Genomic DNA, 19,579 nt, shown 5'->3' with positions numbered 1-19,579 from the left:
ATTGGCCAAGATAAAGTCAGACAGAGACAGATAGAGAAGAGAGCCCGAGTCGCGTCCGGGGCCAGATCTTGTGCCTCAAGCTGAGTGCATAAATTAAAGTCTATAAAGTCAACTGCCGGCTAAGTGGCGGGCTTCCATTAAGCTCGCTGAGCTGCCAACTGTGCAGCTGATCGATAGCTGTCTATCTTTGGGAGACCAATATACCAGATAGCTAGACAACTGGCTCTGAGCTCTCTTGGCTTGATCTAAGATCTCAGCTCGAAGCTGAACTGAGCTGCGCTGAGAAATCCGAGCTGTGTCTGCACTGTGACAAGAAGTGCGCAGACTGCAATTGAAGCAGAAATAATTTAATTATCGATCGACTTGGCTAACAAATGATATACCATTAGAGTTTGTTCAACTAATAACAATTTTCTATTTCATATAATTATTGCATTAAATCTCGCAAAAGTTCTCGTTGCATTTGATTAATTACTATTTAAGCGCTTCTAGATCGAAATTCGCTGATTGTTTAAGCTGCTCGCTTTGATTAATTGCTGATTGATGGCTTCTAATCTAATCGAATGTGGACTTGTAAAGTGTGTGTTGGCTGCTTTTATTTATAAATTTAATTGCGCATTTTAGTGATGAGAGCTAGCAGTTTCCTTAAGCCATTTTTGTATTGATTGATTTCATTAAGTGGCTTCTTAATTGAATTCTTATTTAGCTAAATAAACTCCCCAGTTTTTTTCAAACAACAAATATTAAAAAAATATAAAATAAGAATTGTATTGATTTCTTTAATAAGCTTAAATTGATATTACATCTGACTTATTCTATTCTAAATTTAAATTAAAATTTCTACAATGAATGCAAGTTGCAGTCAAAAGCATTATTCTTTTATTATTGAACTATTCAATTATGATTAGCTTATTATTATTTTTTTTTTTTGAAAGGAATTTTTTCAATTCTACAAATATTACGACTTATTATACACAAAATATAACAAAAAAAAAATACATATATTTATTTAATTGTTTTAAATTTCTAACCAAATCATTTCTTATTAAATATATAAATCTTTGTATAATATTTCTCATAATCCCAATAAATTCTCAAGTGTTTAGGAGAGAACTTAAGTGACTTATTTGATAATATAAAATATTTAATTCAATTGTTCAGCAACTGATTACTTATTTGTGTAAGTAACTAAGTAACTAAAAAAAATATATATGGACAATGAAAACGGAATAGATTTATTTAAAAACCATAAATTTCAAGAACAAGAAGAATCGATATTTGTTCATACAGTTCAATTTAATAAAAGGTTGTTTTTAACCAAGTTCATTTCTTATTAAATGTGCGTGTTCCACTGTTGCAGCTATCCATTCACATTCACCCATTGTCGTCACCTGCAGCCCAGTGTGCCGGCACAAAGCAATCCCCTTTCTCTTCAGCATTATACGAGCATATGATCTATTTATGCACACACGACACTTTGTCAGTTGGTCGAAGTTGGAGTCGCAGACGCAGACGCAGATGGAGTCGGAGTCGGAGTTGAAGACGGAGACGGAGTTGGAGTCAGAGTTGGAGCTGCAGTCTAGTGATCGAGATTGCGCGCCCGCCTGTCAAATTAGCGGCGTGGCTATAAAAAGTGAAAAGCGTTTTGCAGCGACTTGTGACTGTCTCTCTTTCCATCTCTTGTTCGCTCTCTTTCTGTCTCCTTGAGTCCGTGCCACAGCCAAGTGCCGAGCGTATTGCCATTGCCCCGCCCTCCCACACGTTGCTCTGCAGCATTTAACAGGCAAAGGGGCAACGAGGCAACAACTGGCAAAGTTTTCAAGATTCGTCACAGCTGCGGCGATGTCGACAATTTTGAAATTCATGCGATACTCGATGACGATGACGAGGCGATCGACGACGACGACGACAACAGCGACGTAATCGCATGCGGCAAACAAGTTTTAAGAATTTATTTTTATAATTTTTTCCCTGTTCGCATACAAAAGTGTTGCAGCCGTAATAATAAAATATATACATATGTGTGTGAGAGAGTGCCCCGGACAGAGAGTCTTTGATTTTTCATTTTGATATTGTTTTGCTGCGGCTGCTGTTGTTGTTTATATTTTTTATATTTATGGCATATTGATTAAGCTATTAACATTTGATTAAGGCATTCACAGCCGTCGGCTGTAGAGCAGCGCGCTCCAAATTATTTTTAATCGTTTCGTGCAAAATTACATAAATAATAAAAATTGTTTGCATTGCGTTTTACATTGTTGCACATGCATTGGAAAATGCCAAGAATTCAATTAATTAAACGCCATTTACCGATGTACAATGTGCTAATTGTTTGACCAATCGACTTGACTCGACCATTTTCCTCTTTCCAAATTGCTTTCAACGTGCCTCTCTGCTTGAGTCCAAACTCGAGAGTCCAAGCTGGTCAACAAGTTTTTTATTTCTTATTTATATTTGCTGTTTTTGCGAGCAAAATTTTAATTTATGTTGTGTGTAAAATGTCAAGCACACCAAAAAGTGACAACAAATATGTCAAATTGTTGCTGACAAGCAGCGAGCACCACAAGCTCCGAAAGTCTCAAGTCTCCAAGTCTCAAGTTCCCATGACTGGACAATGTACTCGCTTCAAGTCGGGGTAAGAGAGAGAGAGAGAGACACCTACACTGTATATCCACACAAACACATATCTCATGTCTATGATCGTTGAAACAATGCCAACAAATTATATAAATCATTTGAAATGCCATGTTCTTAATAGGGCACAAGACACCTCAGACACTTTGGACACACAAGACATAGACATGGTCAACATGTCCACGAAGTCTCGCCAAGAAACACTCAAGTCAACGGATCTGCAGCTACAGCAGCAGTAACAGCTGCTGTACTTACGCCATGAATGGAGACCCAGAGTTGAAAAGGGAGTCTAAAAGGTTTATCGCGAAATTGACAATCAATTTATGAACTACAAGAAATAATGAGCAACAGAATTGGAGTAATTGGAATTGAATATATGTAGAAAAATAAATATATTGCTCTAGATATTTCGAGTCCCCAACATTTTATTTGAGCAATTACAAATTGTTTTACGCTTAATTCAATAAATAAACTTTCACATTTGGTTGACAGTCTGGTATACTTTGAACATAATAGTATATCAACATGCAAAAAGTATCGATCGAGATCTATCTATATACCAAATATAGCCATCGGCATAATCATTTTTTTTAAATTAATATAAATTTACGAGAATAGAAGGGACTTTTCGATTAAAAGTTAAAAGGAAACAAAACTAAAAAAAGTAATAAGCATTTGTATTCTTGCAATAAGAATTTAATTTATGAATAAAATAACCCTTCTTTCCATAAGTATTATGTATTGTGGACCAACACGTCTCTCCAAAATTTGTTTATAAATTACACACAGTCCTACGCGCAATTCAACAAAGAAACTTCAACACGTCTTTTTCATAATTGAAACATTTGGTTTTCTTCGCATTGATTATTTTATGATGTGTCCGCTTCTATTGCAATGTTTAGGTAACGTGATTTTTCGCTTTTCTTTAACATTTTCCAGTTGAAACGTGCCATTTGTGAGATTTCCTTATTGTCGAAATTCTCTTTCAATGCGTGTACTTGCAAATATTCCATATATTCCTCCAGATACACCATGAAGGGAGTGATGGTAATTCCCAAGTGTTTGTAGCGTTTGCAAACCAATTTAAAGAGTTGCTTATTGGAGCAGAAGCCATCGTTAGCCATGCCTATGAAATGCTGTTTGAATTTTGGTTGCAACAAAAGCTAAATAAAGCAATACACACAAATAATCTTTAGACAATTTTTAAAAGTTTTGCGATGAAAATTTTTCAATGACAACTTTCACAAACGAGCAGAAGTTTGACTAGATTTCAAATCTTTCAATCGTGTAATCTGATCTCATGCTGTTTTTTTTTTTGTTTTGTTTTTATTTTTTGGCGGCTACCCTCAAGGCGCCAGCAATGACATTTTAATATCGAGTCAGCGAATTGTAGTAAATGAGAAACTGGCAGCAAACCTAATTGGCCCAAACAAATTCAAATTGGAATCCCAAAAGCAAAGCCAAACCTAATGAAGCAAGCGGAGGCTATGTAAATCGATTTGTCGATTTGTCATACGAACAGCAAGAGCGACAAACCCAGCAAGTAAAACTAAGTAACCAACAACTGACGCTTTGGCATCTTCAAATAAGTGTCAGCCAGCACTTGAGCAGCACTTTGGAGAACGAGTTGAGTTTTTTTTTTCTTTATTCGCTTTTTGGTGCAAGAGGGTTGCCGACACGCTTGTAGGTCGTCAAAGGTCCTGCCGTGAATTGTCATTGTCGTGAGTTGCATAATGCCGCACAAAATCGACATCAGCATCACACAGCACAGCACAGCACACAAGCCAACCATGCCACAACAACAACAACAACAACTTTGGCCTGGGCCAATTCTTTGCCTCATTCCTTATACATTTTATTTTTGTTTTCTTGGTTTTCCTTCTTCTATTTGTTGGCCAATTTCAAAGCAATTTCCAAGCATCAGCCCGTAAATCAAATACACAACTTCGGCTTCAATTTCAACTTCAACTTCAACCGCGACGTCGCCAGCATTTCAACACCTTCGCAAAGACCTTGACTTGACTAGTTGCTGTGATTGCTGTGTTGTTGTATAGAAATCGAAATCGAAATCCAAATCAGTAGCAACCAAGTGAGTCTGCTAATTTGGCTCATTTTGTTTTTAAGTAATTTGTACTTCACTCCTTTTGTTTTTGCCTTTGTTTTTCTGTATTTTTTTTGGCTGCAACATTAAAGTGCAAATTTTAATGGCCCTCACAAGATTCTATTTACCTGCCCAGATTCCATTGATGTGGTTGTTGTTGTTGTTGGTGCAGACTGGGCAATATAATTAAGTTTCGTGGCCCCAGACCTTGGCTTTTTTTTTGCGAGCGCGATTTTGATAAAATTGACCCGAAAAATAACAACAGCAACTGCCATTGACAGCAAAGCTGGTAGCTGAGACTTCAAAGTTCGAGGAGGGGGAATTTGTCTGTCAGCCTTTTGTCTGACTGTCTAACTGTCTGCTTGTCTGCCCCGTTTGGGGCAATGTCAGAAAAGCGAATTAAAATTCAAAACTCGTGACTTATTTAATTATAATGAGTTGAGATTAGAAACGTTTTAACGGGAGCAACGCCAACTGTCGGCAAATGGCACAAAACAAAGCCACCGTCCGATCGACCGTCTGACTGCGACTCTCTGCTGTTTCTCTCTTTTGACTGCAGAGATTATCAATAGCTTGAGAACGTTAACTTTAAGCTTAACTTTAACTTATTCTTATATGTTATATGTCATACATTCAGCTAAATGTCGTTTAGAACGGACATTTGTCGGTAGAATAACACAAGTAGGATTTGCTTTGAAATTTGTGTTAAAAGTGCAATCCAAAACATTTATTTTGTAAGTGTTGCAAAAATACTAATGAGTTGAGTTAGATATGTAAAATGTTTAAAAATATATGTGCGAGCATAAATTTAATTCAAAATTACTTCCTGTGATTAAAACGCATTTTAACAAGTAAAAAAGCTACAGTCGAATAAGCTTGACTGTGAGATATCCACTACGTATTCACAATATAAGCAAAAGAGTGCGGTATGTTTATAAAAATATTCGATATTAAAAAATATACTGAATATTTATATACTACTACGTTAGTATATTTGGAACGTGATAGTTGATCAATAACAAGTATATTTTAGAATGACAAAGAATTCATAAGAAATATTTTGTATTCTAAAAATATACCGAATACATATAACAAAAATACTAAAATATACTGAATGTATATTTACTGTTTTAGCATTTTTGTTATGTTAATTGGGATTACTTTCAAAATACAAAATTTTCCTAAGGAATTAATTCTCGTTGCTCACTTTTTATTTAACTTTTCATAAACAACTTAGCTGTAAATTGCAATAAGTTTTCTTGAAAGGAAAATGTTGTATGTGAAGAATTATCTCACACTTTGTTTTAACTCAAAACTAATAAGTTTAAAATATTTTATTATCTTAGCCTCATTAAAGTAAATAAAACCAAAAAAATCACATAATAAAATATTAAAAACTCCTTTTTGTGATAGCCTTTTATTAATTCTTGTTGAACATAAGAAATCTTAAGTTATCATAGTTGAAGTTATTAAACAAAAAACATAATTTAAATTAATATAAACATCTTTCTTGTAATCGATAACTAATAAATTTCCTTTAAACAAAGCTTCCTCCAACTTATCCTTCGCTCAAAGACTAATTTGTTGTCAAGTCTCGATAGCTGCACATTGAAGGGGACTTTTACCAACAATCGTGGCACAATTGTTGAAGCCGTTTCTCATGTTCGCTTCGAGGTCAGCTTGCAACATCTTCAATCAAATGGCAGTGGCAGTCACAACAACAGTGCAACACCTACGTGCAACAAACCGTCGCAAGCATTTTGGCAGCACAAACGACAACGACAAAAGTCATAAATCCAAATCCCATTTGTCAGCATTAGAAAATTATGCAGCCGAAAAAAAAACGAACTAAACTAACTATGGTACAAACAACTACAATAAATGCTTTGCAACAATAATCAACAACAACAACGACAACGAAGAGTTTAGAGACCCACAGGTCTGCGCTTCCCCCGCGTTCCCCCCTTTTTGGCCAAATGTCTGCACGCTGGCAGCCTCGTTTGTTCATTTAAATTCATAAATTAAATTACACGACATGCACAATAATAAAAACGATTTGAGGCCCACACGCAAACACAGCCAAAGATTCATTAAAGATTTTGCCCACTGAGCAACCACAGCAACAACAACAACTATAACAAATAAGCAAATGGCATAAGAACAACGCGCAACGGACAGCGGGATTTATATATTTTTTTTTTGTTATTTATTCGATTGTTGTAATCTCATAAGCAACATGCACAATATGTTTAACTTGCCAGACACGCAGACAGAGTGACAGACCTACAATATTCCAAATTTACAATTAAACAAAATAAATGATGATGATGATGCATCAGCAACCACAACCGACAACCTCAACTTTGGCGAACGCATGCGCGGGCGCCATCATCAACTGCCAACAACTGGCATCAAGTTGAAGCCATCCACAAGCCGCCATCACCATCACCAACCATCGTCGTCGTCATAGTCATCGCTGAGTTGCCATTGCCAAATTTGGTCAGACTCGGGCCAATGTGTGGCAGCAACAAGCGGAAGCCAACAACAGCGACAACCACAACAACAGCAACCACAGCTACGACAACAACAATGCCATCTGCAGAAGTGTCATTCATAAGCTGCAACAAAAAAATAGCTAAAGAGTCAACACCATGGGAATTTTTCGATGGCGAGTGGGAGCCAGTTGCAGTCAATGGATAAGGTGTGCGTGTGCATGTGAGTGTGTGCGAGTGTGTGTGCCACCAATATGCAAATTTATTAGAATTATTGTACATCTTACCATAAATGTGCATTTGTTAGCTCAGTAAATTTGTCTTAGGTGTAAATATCATTTCGATAACTGGGAGAAAATGTCAAATTAATTTATATATTAAATGCAAATTTTTGTTATCTTTTTTTATATGTAGTAATTCATCTTTTAAATTCTCTTATTGCTTAGATAACTGAAAGAAAACGTCAAATTAGTGTAGGTTCTTGGTTATCTTTTTTATATTTTATTATTCATTAATTAAATTAGTTTCCAAATTAATCTAATATTAATATTTTATAATTTGTTTTAAAAATTTAATTATAAATTATATAAATTATTTTCCCAGCCCTAATTGTTTACTGATTAAGCTGCTATTGCTCAACGTAACAAATATTCTACGAAAGTTTATTCATCTTCTATTTGAATTACATTTTGTAAACTCCTCAAGTAATATTAAAATTATTGAGTTAGAAGTTTAATTCGACAACAGAGAGTAAGTTGATTTCTGAAAATATAAAATGATTACAAAATATAAATATCAATAAAATTGAAAAATGAGAATAAAGTATTTACTACATATTTTTATTGACTAATACAATTTTCTTAAATGTATATAAAAGCTTATAAATATTAATATCTTTAATTGAACAGAACAAACTAAATTTATGATTTTTATAAGCCTGAATCAATATAATAAAATTGTGGATGTATCATTTCGAGATAGTGTACTGGAGTCTATCATATTTACTTAATTTGTAAATAGTATACTTAAAGAAGTTCACTTACCATCTTTCCATCTTGAGCCAATTTGAAGGTTTCCCTAATTTACTACCCTCAGTTTAAGGTAATAATAAATAGTTTGCATAGACATGCTAATTATTATAAAGCTCAGCACATATTAGACACTTCAGCAGTGTCATTAAACTGAACTTCAACATCGCCTTTGAGTAGTTGTACAAACTCATTTTTGGTCGACCAATTTGCATAAGTCACAGCTAAAAGTGATTCTCTCATTTATTTCTCAAGACCTGCAGATTGTTCTCAAGTATCTGTTTTAGTACTGCAAACTCAGCATGACTTTTCCAAAAAACCAAAAAAAAGAGTTTCAATTATTTCGCGCTGGGCAAAAAAACACGATATGAAAACTGATTGATGTTGCCAAATCGATCAATGTCAGGAAATGATGGCAAGGTTATGACAATTATCAGTTGACTGGGCAAAAACTCAAAACAAAACAAAACAAAAGTAACAACAACAACAACGAGGAGAATGACGATCATAATTGTGAGCATCATCCGCAAATGCAAGTGCAAGATGTTGGCTAATGGCAAATGGAAGTTGCCCAAGTGTATTAATTATACGCCACGTTGACCCATAAAACTCACTGAATCGACTTGACAATTGTTTAGTTACTCGATGTTCTTGAGTTGTCTTTAACTGTTGTTGTTGTTGCTGTTTGAGCTGTTGTTCTACTGCCCACAGTCGATCCGCATTGTGACTCATTGACCGCAGCAGCAGCAGCAGCAACAACTGCCGCGCCCCCTTCAGCAATTGCCGCCCTCTTTTTTTGCATTGTGCGTTGCAGCATTTGCAACTTAGGTGCGTTTTTCTAGAACCGGCCTCAGCTAAGAGAGACTCTGTGACTCTATCTATGACTACATTGAATCCGGGCCCGGCTGCTGCTGTTGTTGTTGGTTGCTTGTTTCTGGCTGCTTATTGCCAAGCCATTTATTGCCTTCATGGCACTCAATTTGTTTGGCCGCCGGCTGCTGCCTCAATAATAAAATGTTTTTATTATACAATTTAGTTGCTTTAACTTGCGTGTAAATCGCCTTTTTGCATATTGACACATAATCATTGTCTTTGCCTGCGTTTTGCGTTTGGCGGTCGGAAAACGGTGAGAATAACAACTAAGCAGCCAACACAACGAGCCCTCGATGCTCTCTAATGTATTGAGCCGAATTTTAATAATAAATATTGTATAAGGCATTGGAAAGTAGTGGAAAATATATATTAAATATTTATATAAGACAGTTGATAAAACTACAGTTCCTTTAATGTAACGTCAAGCATTGTAAACGAGACTTTAACTTTGAGTAGATCAAGTTTTTCCACAATTTCTTTTCTAAAAAATAAATGAAATTATAAATAACTTCCCAAAGCCTCATCAATGTGTGATAATGTAATGTCATAAAGTTTCTAAATAGCTCAATCCACTTAATATTAAAATTTTATAAAGACTTCTTATGCTCGGAGGATAATATTACAACTTTGTTACAATTTACGTTTAAAATTGACAGCTTCCAAATGTAATTTAATATGCTAAATGAACTTAAGGTGTCGATAGCCAAAGTATTTTAAATAAATTTAATAATATTGACTACATAAATAGTATAAAATAAAAAAATGATAACAATAATTAATTTTTACTATAATTTAGACAGAATTTAAAATCAATTTCAAAGGATAATTTTTAATTTTTATAGATTTGTTTGAAAGGAGAATCCATAATATTCCAAAGTAATAGCAAAACAAAACAGTTTTTAATAAATTAAACTTTTTGATCCTAATAAATTGAATAATTTTTGACATTAGTCAAGCCAAATTCCCAAACTACCTCACACAGTTAATCTCCCCCAAAGCAGAGTATAGCCAAACTTATTACATGTTGCGCTGAAAACCGTTGCAAAGCTAATGAACATTTTCGTTTTCATAGTTGCAAGTTGCAAGTTGCGTGGGTGAACACCGCGTTGCATTGCCACAACGAGAGTGAGAGAGATAGATTTAGCAATAGATAGACTCAGAAAGAGACAGAGATAGAGTCTTGGGATAAATCCAAAATCGCATTGCCAAACAGCCTGCCATAATTTAACAACTCTAATAAGCTAAGCGAAAGGTGGCCACTTTCTGATTGGCCAACAAAATACCTGGCTAATGAGGTTAATCAGGCTCAAAAAGCTCGTTCAGCTGAACGTTGACAACTTGTTGTTGCCGTGGCAGCAATTTAATTTAATTTTTTTTTCGGGGGCATGCAACAAGTTTATGAGCTGCGCTTAATGAAATGCATATTTTACACCGAGATTGCAATTAACTATTTAGAGGGTGAGCGGGAATTGAAATAGATTCCGCAGCCAATGTCACGAACTATTTTTTCGACCATTGTTTGAGAGCAAAATAAATAATAGTAGATATAAAGTATTAGAGTAAGTGACTCACAGCAAATATTTACACTAAATTTGCACACTAAAAGCGCAATTGGCAGCAGTTCCCTTTTTGCAGCCTTTTGCCATTGTGTTTCTTTGGGGCCACTTCATCTATCAGGCTCTGGCTATCCAAACTGTCTGTAAATTGGATGCTGACCTTATAAAGGTGAGCAACGTGCGTCTGCTAGCTCACTCTAGCTGCTCAGCTGGCAGCTATCGATTGTGCAAGCTTCCATGTTGCTTGCACGCTTCATAATAAAGCATGCCCAATGCAACAGCAGCAACAGCAACAGCAGCAACATGCAGCACATGATTGAATTACATTTTGCACAGCAGCAACATGCAGTTGTTGTAGTAGCTGTTGCAAGGAGCAGGGCAGAAGCCATGCGGCAACAAAAGCCAAGCCAACAAATGTTGCCAACGGTAGCTGCAACAACGCCAGACAACATTGTGTGTGCTGCAGTTGTTGCTATGGTTGCTGCTGTTGCTGTTGTTGTTGTTGGTGTTGTTGTTGCTGTTGTAGTTCTTGCTGTGGTTGTTGCTGCTGTTGCTGCTGAGATCGTCAGTTTGCACGTGTGTGTTAGCCTGGCCAACAGACTCCGAAGTCTAGCTTTACTAATTAGACGTCATTGTCTGCTCTCTTCGTTGTGGTCAGTTGAATGCCCTCGAATGCTGATCCAGCTGGAAAAGCTCAAGACTTTGGCTGGCCATTGTTATCTTGGCCAGCGCTAAAAGGGGTCATTATGTCAAGGATTTCAGTTGCTGCTGCTGTTGCTGCTGTTATTGCAGTTGCTGGCTTCCTGAAGCTGTCACATTGAGACTGCCACTGGCAACGAGCAACTCCAACTGGCAACGGGCTACTTCGGCTGACTCATATATGTATGTTTGGCAAGTTGGCAGTTTCAGTGTCATTGTTTGTTGCTACTGTTGCCAGTTGTTGGCAATTGTTGCTTTATTGCCAGCTGCAATTAAACGAATGACAAAATGACTGACAATCCAAACAGACTCGCAGTCGCTTTTGGGTAATTGCTAATCCCGCTAACGAGCCAAGTCGACTCCAATCTGCTCCAATGCGATCAAAAGAGCTGTCCAGTGGGCGGCACATTAGATTTCAATATGCAGCCGAAAAGTCGTATGCAAGTTTTGGATTGTCGACTGCGGACTGCGGACTCCAGACTGTGGACTGCAGACTGAGTGTGTGCTGAGTGCAGAGTTAATGTGGCCAATGATTGCGTCTAATGATTGATTGCCAAAGATATAACCACTTCAATCTGACTGCTGACTGTTTTGCTGACTGCCGTCTCCAGTCATCGAGAGTCAAATTGCAAATGAAACTGAAATTGGTGCGCGCGCAGACGAGACGAAAGCCGAAAGATGTAAGCATGCTTGCAACTTGTAACTTGCAACTGCAACTGGTTCCTGGGCTGTGTGCAACGTGACGTTGCTGACCCACTGAACCCAACAGCATCAGCACCAGCACCCAGTGAACACAACAGCCAACACACTGCCTGCAGTGGGTGGCTCACAGTGTGGTTCACTGGGTCTTGGGCTTTGGGTCTCTCGGCGATCGATCGTTCGATCGCGTTGCCTTTCGACTCGGGTGCAAATTGCACAAAAATATTGAAATACGATGCGATGCAATACTCTTACTTACCTCTTACTCCTTCGCCTTCTCCTTCGCCGCACATTAAACTTTATTGATTTTAGTTGCATAATTATTTTAATTCGGATTATAACATTAGATCAAAGATCAAAAGGCAACACGACACTAACGACAATTGTGTTTACTGGAAATCTGTATATTTTTCAGCTGCTGTGAGAACGGTTTTAAGATTTTCCAATGTTAATAATTCCTCATTGAATAGGCATGAAAATAAGTATTCAAATAAAAGTCATTATAAAAATCAGAGCTTAGTCTCATTGCTACAAATTGAAGATGATTGTTGGGGATTTTGTTTAGAAAATATTAGAAAATGTTTAAAGAAATAAATTTAAAAGAATTGAGTATAATTGATGCACTTTATACGACGTTTTCTTCATTTAAAATAAATGATTACTATTATAGGGAATTGAAATTAAAAAATTTCAATAAAATGTTTAGACAAAATTTAAGACAACTGGTTGTTAAAAAAATGTTTCTTATGCTCTCAGCAGCAATTTCTTGTTAAATATTATTAAATTTCTAGACAGTCTTAGGCAGTTTAAATGTTAATATTGTAGTACAATTTTGGTGTACTTTACAATTGAATATATTATATGTAAATAAGAGGGAAGTTGCTAAGAAAATGTTTGAATAAACGGCAAAAGAATTCTATAAAATTAATTTAAATTTGAAGACATCATTTTGAAATCAATTGAAGATTTGAAAGTCTTTTACACCTACTTCTGGATATAATTAAATTATGCGTTCTTAAAGCAAGGAATTCCGGTTAAGTTTTGTCAAATTGCAGAACAGAATGTTAGTGAGATCAATTGAAGATTTATTTGTCACTTCATGTGACACTTTCCATATAAACTTTTCTAGGAAATTATAATTGATATGATGCAATAGAACCTTAGTTTAGTGTAAACGCATGGCAAATGGTAGGAAAGTTGATTATAAAATTTTGGAATATTTCAGAAGTTACAAATGCTTGTTTAATGTCAACATAATAATGCTGGACATAATTTTACTTGAGATCAATTGAAGATTTATGAGTCAATGCGCCTTTTTCTTTATTTCGAAAATACATTTACAGTTCTATCTACTCAATAAACCCCTTCACATGCTAGTAAGCTGCAATTACATAATCACATAGTACTTTTAAGTAATTCTATGCACTTTGAGAGAGAGACAAGAATTCCAAGCGGCTGAAACACTTTAGCGCACTCTACACACCAAAATGGAGGCAACAACCTACTGTTGCAGTAGAGGAAAAGGCCCATAAATCGCGGCAAGTACGAGTACTCGTACCTCCCGACAAGTTCATAAACAGCTCCAAATACATCGACAGCAAACAGCTAACAACAAATTGCAATTTGGCCAAATTGCTTTGGCTAATTGGCACGCGTACAAAGTCGCAGGCAGAAAACCAATACAAATGAAGAGAGAATTCACTTAAAATGCAAATTTCTGTTTCAGTTTGCAGTTTGCTGTTTGCTGTTTTGCAGTTGCTATTTGCCGCACGTGTGGTGCCCAGGGAACACCAAAAGTAACACCACCCAAAGCAGCAGCAGCAACAACAACAACAACAACAGCTAACAGCAACCTTCTCAACGAGAGCAGCAGCAACAACAACTGCTGAAGGTGGCTCCGGTGTTGCTATTGCTCGTAATTTGTTGCCAACACAATTGGTCGCGGCAACATGTTTACACAGATGAAGACATAAAACTGACTTTAAGCACCCGAAGTTGGCTCAGATCGCTGTGACTGTGACTGTGTGGCTTTAAGTGCGTCTGCTTGGCTTGTTTTTCGGCTTGGCTAATGGCTCTTTGACTGCCTGACTGCGTCGACTACGTCTCAAATGGCCTCCATTCCGGCTAAGGCGGCAAATTGGGCTGCCCACAAGACCAAATTGAGCGAAAGTTGTTTCAGCAGCCTCGCAGCCTGGGAAAGGCATCCTTCTATACTCAGCAGCCTACATGCCACAACGGCAAGCATCATCGACAACAACAGCATTGCAACTGCAACCAAATGCTGCGAGTATTTGTGCTAAAATGTTTATTAAACAATTACAATTTATGTTCACCACGTGTAAATAAACCAAATTGGTCACGTTTTGCCCATTGAAATTAAGCTCTCTCACATACAGCACACAAACACACATCTATACCCGATCACACACACACACATACTCACTCGTGAATGAGTGCATCAATTTATGCTCAACACATAAATAGTCGCAATTTATTAGCAAGCTCTGTAGCCAAGTTGCCGTAGGAGACGTTGCCATTGCATCGACAATGGCCAACAAATTTCGACAAATTTAATATAAAACATTTTGACCATTCGCCCCACAACACATTCATATAAGATCGACGATACACATTAAACTCTTTTTTACGATTTGTTGTGAGGTGAAGATTTTCCGCTGAGCTGCCTTGAAATTTACAAAATAAAAATTAACTGTTCATCATGTTGTTTTTGACAACAAACACATAAATATTATTAGTTGGATATTTCTAGTAGATATAAATAAAAAAGTAATACAAAAAATTAAGTATTTTTAGGAAAATACAAAAATTTAAGTATTTTTTGTTATTGATTTTTTGATTTATTACTGCTAAAAATAATACCAATCTCATTTTCCCCCACAACTCCTGTCACATAAATATTATTAATTGGCAGTTTTAGGTATTTTTTAGAAAATACAAAATACAAACATTTAAGTATTTTTTGAACTCATTTTATTACTAAATAAGCTATAAAATAAATACTTTTAATACCAAACATTGAACTCTAGTTAATCTCGTTTGCTAAAACAAACTGTACAATGTGAATTGAAATTCTACAAACACAGTTTGTTTAGAATATTTTATCAGAACGATAAAGACAATTTATGTTTGTTTTAGATTGTTAGATTTTATCTGGAACAACCATTAAACTTGTAATTCTTGTATTTGATTATTTAAGTGCAACCTGTCGAGGATATAACATATATCATGTACGTTACACAAATATCGTATTTTAGATTGCATTCATTTTTATTATTTAACTTCAATGTGTGAACAAATCTATTTCGTGATAATGAAAACTGCTTCTCGTAAATCAAATACAAACTTCCTCTTCTCTGAATTTGAAAAGGAAGAATCCAATGAGTTGTTAATCACATATTTTTAAATTGTGTAGGTAATAAAATTAAATTTATTTTCCGCATTATGTACAGCCCATTAAACATTTTGAGGAACATTCAACATTACGAACTCATGTATTAAAATTTATCACTTTGATTTCATTCATGTAATTAGATTTGTTTTAAACATAAATGCATTTCATTCATCAATTGGAGTATATGACATGCAATAAATCAAATGACTTGTTAAGAGTTCAAGTTTGGCAGTTGCATCATCTTGTGCTTTATTATATGTATATGCGGATATGGTTTAGAGTTCAAGTTGACAGCATCCTGTTATTGAATTTGCACATGTCTGTCAATCAGAGGTTAAGTTTGACTTGTTGCGCCCTGTGTTATATTATGTATTTATACATCTATATGTTATATGGATTGGAGTTCTGTGTTTAATTAGTTATAAGTACACTGTGGATACAAGTTCAATACTCCAACTTCTTGTGTTCTAATTTATGCTAAACATCTCAGTCTTGTATTGTTGTAAAAAAAGTCAAATGTTACAATTGCACTATTCGTGTCAAAACTTTTTATTTAAATTCTCAAGTTTTTTTAACGTTCCATTTAATTTGTTTGAATTGATATTTTAAAGTCGTATATTCAATGTAGTAATTCTGGACAGTGTATTTAGATAACATTTCAAATTTTACACTTGCAGCATTCTTAATTTTATTAAGTATACGTATATGATTCCCTCCGTCAGTCGAACTTTAATGCTGAGAGATATTGCTTGATTTGTGTCTGTTTGAGCTTGCGCAATTGCCAGAGGTGAGTAACCCGGGTGGACATTTCATACTCGTATGCAATTTACCTTCTCTTTCTATCTGGCAGCTGGCAGCAATAACTAAATGACAACAACAACAGCAGTAACAGTAACAACGCAGATCGCAGCGAACTCCGCTGATTGCTAACCAATACCAATTAGCCATTTTGTAGCAGCAACATTTTTGTCACTCGACATAAGGTTGTTGTTATTGGAGTTGTTTCAGTTTTGCTGTTGTTCTTGTAATTGTAATTGTTGTTGTTGTCTACTCAGATTCGTGTGTAGCAACAATGTTTGTCAACACAATTGTTGAGCATTGCTGCGTGTCTCTCTCTGTGTATGCTGGCAACAATTGGAATTTATGCAAATGATCGCCAGGCATTGCGTTGACAATATGTCACATGTCACTTAGCACGACCGAATCCATTGGCCAATACAATCGATAGATATGTAGATAGATTTTTTTTCCTCCTATTTTCCAGTTCTGAACTCGAGCTCGTTTGACCTCAAAACTTGACTCCAAACTCTGAACATTTGTGCAGAGGCTTTTCATTGCCTTTTTGATTGCTGACTAATGCTCGATTGTGGATCGATTGTTCAATTGTTGTTGTTGTTCTCTTTGTTGTTGTTGTTGTTGCAGTTGATTAATTGTCAAATTGCTGAAATGAGTGCAAAAACTTGTTCGCCTGTCGCCTCGTGTAAATCATTTCGAATATACATACCACATATTCGAATAGGCATCGTCGGGTTCGGGTTGCGAGCTGCGATCTGTGAGCTGCGAGTTCGGGGTTCGTATCTCTATCGCTCTGCGCAAAACACATTGTTGCGCTAATGAAGTTGTACAGCAACACGATCTCCATTCCCAATGCCGCCTACTTACCATAGTCCTCATTTCCTCAGCCTCATTTTCCCTCCTCAGCTTCTTTGCTTTACGCGCGTGCGTGCTGTCTGCTCGGATGATTGCAATCGACAAAATACCAGACTCACACTTAGTCCCAAAAGTCTACACACACACATACATCTACTCGCTTAGACGGTTCCGATTCCGAGTGATTTATAGGCAACGCAATCAGCCGGTCGCGATATCGAGTACAGTGTTAGATTTGATATATTATATGTTTTGGGGGCACGCGCAGGATGTTGTCTTGCTCTTGCTCTAGCTCTAGCTGTAGCTCTTGCTTTGGCTTTTGTTGCATTTGCCGCATTTGGGGAGACCCATGCCAACAATTAACGCATGCGTGCCAATACTCAGATTGCGATCATTTCGCAGCCCAGGCCAAACAGCAAAAGCTTTAGAGTAAACAGCCAACAGCTATGTTCACTTATAACATAATTTTCAAGCTAACCCATTTATTATGTAAGGAAAAAAAGTAAAATAATATTTAGAAGTCTGCAGGGTTTGAATTTCTTTATTTTAGACAGAATTTTACGCGTTATATTTCAAATATATAAAACTAAATGAATGTCATTACACAAAGCTAAAGAATGAACCAACTTTAGGTTAACCATTGATTTATAAATCAATCAAGTTGTGGCTACTAACTTTTTATTAATTTTTCCCCAATACATCAAAAGTCTGATACATTTTTTTATTCAGTGCATGTGTATTCCCACGATTTCCTCTCGAACTATAATGAAGAATGGCTCGCGACAGATCGGTTTTATTTTAAGAAACCAAGTTTTCAAGATTAAAGTTTCTGATTTTAAAAATTGTTATTTTTTCAAAGTCAATGCTCATCAAATGCGGTTAGCAAAATAAGTAAGTAAAATCATAAAATATTGAACTCGGAAAATCATGCAAAGTTTAATCTAAATCATTTTAAATTTTTTCGGCTTTTTGATTTACTAAGTATTTAAATCAGTAAAGCAATAAATTACCATAATAATAAATTGAAGGAAAACTCATTCAATCCTAACCTTATACTCGTATCATAAATAGATTTTAAGATTCAAACTCATTTCATCAAAACTATTATATATTTTCGTAATAGTGTTTATAAAACTTGATATAAAACTAACTGAAATAAAATATATTTTAATTACCAAAATCTTTAAAAATAATGAAAATATTCCCACATAATAAAATAACAAGCAAAATAACCTCCGATATATGCAAATATCTATGCTATTAACACATTATATAAATGTGTATTAGATGTGTGCGCATGAGCTGGTATTTACTTGCGAAATAATGCGATATCTATGCTAAGCAGAAATTTTGATCAGTTTTATTTTATTCATTTTCAGTTTTCAGTTGGCTCTCGAGCTGACACTTGGCTATCTATCTGCGTGGTTCTCTCGCTGGCTTTCTGGCTGACGGCGGGATAGTTAACATAGCTGAGCTGAGCTGAGCTCAGCATAGTTGGTTATGCGAAGTTGGCTTTGGGGCGCTCGCTAACGAGTTCATTCATATCATTAGCCCCCCGACCAAATGCTCGCGCCATTATAACACAAATATTTGCTAACAATAATGGCAAAGCAACGCCATTAGAGCTAGAGCTACACGAATTGGAGTTTGCAGTTTGTAGCCAAAGCTAAGGCTAAAGCTAGAGTTGAAGTTGTGGCTGAACTCTAACCCTCATTTGCGATCAATTCGTGGCGATTTCGAGCCTTAGCGTCTCGGAATATTTGGGCTGTTTTTTGTTTTTTTTTTGTGTGTCGAACGTGCAGAAATCCAGTAAAAATTTAGTTGCTCACTTTTATGTAATTTCCCTTTTCTTTGAAGACAAAGAGGCAAGAGGCAACAAAGTCAGTGAGCCAAGTGCCCAAGCACCCCGAAAAAGAGTGGCCAAAAAGTGGCCGCCCGCTGCTCTAAACGAGCATGAAAGTGATTGCCAATATAATTGCATAATCTGGCAACAGGTTGCACTCAGATGTTACTCCCTCTCCCTTTCAGGCAGACTAAGACATGTTGCCCCTCTGGTGTTGCAGCTGCTGCTGCTGTTGCTGCTGATTCACAGGCTAACAAAAAAACAACAAGAGAAAAAAAGTGAAATTTGACATTGAGGCGGCAGGCACGATCGATTGATCGAATGAACGAATGATCGCCTCCGAGGCGGAGGCGTCAATGACCAGTTAAATGTTGCTAAAAAAAACGACGTAAATAAAAGTAAAAACCGAATATGATTGCATTTCGTTGGCAACAAAGAACACATTCATAAGGGAAAAACATTCTCACACGAAAGACAAATAAAAGCTGAATTTATCACGCACCATGACTAATTCGCCAGCTCAATTTACGACACACACTATATACCTGAAGAGTATATATAGTCATATCTATATCCATTCCATAACAAAAAC

General features: G+C 36.2%; 1 long non-coding RNA gene across 2 annotated transcripts; it reads right to left on the bottom strand.

Annotated features, from left to right (window-relative positions):
• Positions 1 to 16,279: 16,279 nt before the first annotated feature.
• On the bottom strand, positions 16,280 to 17,617 carry LOC127565442 (uncharacterized). 2 transcript variants are annotated; one of them, XR_007954740.1, is made up of 3 exons: positions 17,157 to 17,617; positions 16,999 to 17,104; positions 16,280 to 16,935 (listed from the first exon to the last, which is right to left on the bottom strand). It is a non-coding gene; the product is annotated as an uncharacterized LOC127565442 (long non-coding RNA). The 2 variants fall into 2 exon arrangements; XR_007954739.1 differs by having other exon boundaries at positions 16,999 to 17,082.
• Between the last annotated feature and the right edge of the window lie 1,962 nt (positions 17,618 to 19,579).

The sequence above is a fragment of the Drosophila albomicans genome, chromosome 3, assembly GCF_009650485.2.
Source record: "Drosophila albomicans strain 15112-1751.03 chromosome 3, ASM965048v2, whole genome shotgun sequence".
In the NCBI taxonomy this organism is placed as follows: domain Eukaryota; kingdom Metazoa; phylum Arthropoda; class Insecta; order Diptera; family Drosophilidae; genus Drosophila; species Drosophila albomicans.
The sequence above is the reverse complement of the archived record's forward strand: the minus strand, read 5'-3'. Positions and strand labels throughout refer to the sequence as shown.